Below are 2,274 nucleotides of genomic sequence, written 5' to 3'. Positions count from 1 at the left end.
ATAATCCCTTCCCTGCTTTCATAGGATTGATAAGGAAAATTGCAAAAAAGTTCTGCAAAATGAAAGCCTTTAGTATATGTAAGGCATAATAAAACAACCAATATTTATTAAGTGATTCATTAAGTACTTACTATAAACTACTCTTCTAAACTTTTTATATACAATATCATATTTAATTTTTACAACATGAGGCAAACATGATTGTCATCTTAAATTTATGAAAGATTTAGCTGAGGCTCAGAGAGGTGAAGTCACTTGCCCAAAGTCATAGGGCTAGTAAGTGGGAGAGCTGAGTTTAAAGCCAGAAAGTTGGAACATAGGGTCCATGCTCTTAACCAGTTTGCTATACTGTCTCTTACTGTTATTACTACTTTACTCCTGCCTTCCCATCTGCTAAAGTCCAACTCAAGTCCCATCTTTCTGAGGAAACCTTATCTAACCACTCTAGCCATTATCTAAATACCCCCTCCTCCGGGTTCTTATTGATGCTGTATGACTAATTTGATACCTAGGTCTATTGCCTTACCACTCCTAATGTATTGTTATGTAGATTTTTCACAGATATTAAACTCATCTGCTCAGATATATTATAAGCTCACTGGGAGTACACGTTGTATCTCATACTTTGGTATCCCCCATGGTATGGAGGACAAGGTGGAATCACAAACTCTCAGCAATGGAAGGGGCCTGAAAGATCTTATAACCAGGGCTTCTCTTTAAATAGTGGTCTGACTACAGCAAAATAAAAAAAGTAATAAGAATAGGATGATCATCTTCCTTTCCTCCTAATTATGTCCATTTTTATTAATATGGTTCGTGAGTTATCCATTCATTCATTCATTTGACCAGCAATGTTGTGGTATTAGGTGCTATGATAAACAGTGAATCAAAGCATGGTGAAAACAAAGAATCAAAACAAAGTCCCTGCTCTCACGGAGTTTACAACTTAGTACGGGAAGGTGGACATGTATCTCAATATGTGAGACAAAGTATTTAAGAAAATATTTAGGTATTTAAGTAAATATTTGTACGTAGAGTGGGGGAACACAGAGAAGTCACTTTTAATTGGGGCAAGGGGTAAAGCAGTCATGGAAATTTTCCTAGAGGAGGTGAACCTGGAGCTAAACCTTGGCCATTGAGTACATGCTTATTAGAAGGCCAGGGTAAGGGAGCATTTCCAGTAGAGAAAGTGTAAGCTGTTTGACACGGGAGTAGGAAATCATTGAGGGCCTTATATGCCACTAAAGAATTTGTATTAATACTTTATCCTGTAATCCTGTAATCATTAGGAAGTCAGCAGAGGATCATTCTAGCAGCAGTTTAGAGAATGGACTGAAGGGGAACAAGGCTACAAGAAATAGGGACACCAATTAAAAGACCATGTATTAATAGATGAAGGGAGAACCAATTAGAAGACTATGTATATGAAGGTCTTAACTAAGGCAGCAGCAGGGCAAATGGGGGGAAGAGAATAGGACAGATGTTAACAAGAGAGAAAAAGTGGAGCTTAGTTGTTATTTGGACATGCGGAGGGTAAGCAGAAGGGAAGAATCTCAGATTATGCACATGGAAAATTATGTTACATCTTGAGTGACTGGATAAATGGTGGTGTCATTCACCAAGATTGAGAACACAGGATAAAAAAGAAAATTGGAGGAAACAACTATGAAAGCAGGTTTGAACACAGTGAGTTTGAGTTTTCTGAGAGTAGGCAGGTAGATATGTCCAGTAGACAGTCAGTTATATAGAACTGAAGTTAGGATAAAGGGCTGGACTGTGAATTTAGAATTATTATTGTTAACATTTATTGAGTGCCCAACACTTCACAAGGATTATCTCATTTAATCCTCACAAAGACTTTATGATTTAGGAAGTATATTTGTCTCCTTTTTACTAATGAGGAAACTATGGCTTAGAAGAGGTTAAGTAATTCACACAGCTAGTCAGTGTCAGAGCCAGGATTTAAACCCAGATCAGTCTTGCTTTAGTGCCTGCATGCTTAATCACTGCTGTAAATGAAATATTGGTTGAAAGTAGTTGATAGGATTGTCCAAGGTACACATGTAGACTGAGAAAATAAGAGAGCCAATAGGTGAAACGTCTAGGCACAAAAACTTTTAAATCTATGAAGAGGGGATTGAGCAGGAACTACTGGAGAAATAAGAAAGAAGAGAAGCAGGCATAAGAGGTGTGGCCAATGCTAAGAGAGTAGACCACAGAGTCAAAGGTCATGGAGCAGGCCTCAAGTAAGCAAGGTTGCTGCAAAGAGACTCT

This window comes from Propithecus coquereli, unplaced genomic scaffold (assembly GCF_000956105.1).
Source record: "Propithecus coquereli isolate 6110/MARCELLA unplaced genomic scaffold, Pcoq_1.0 Scaffold101, whole genome shotgun sequence".
Classification (NCBI taxonomy): domain Eukaryota; kingdom Metazoa; phylum Chordata; class Mammalia; order Primates; family Indriidae; genus Propithecus; species Propithecus coquereli.
Note: the sequence above shows the minus strand (reverse complement) of the source record.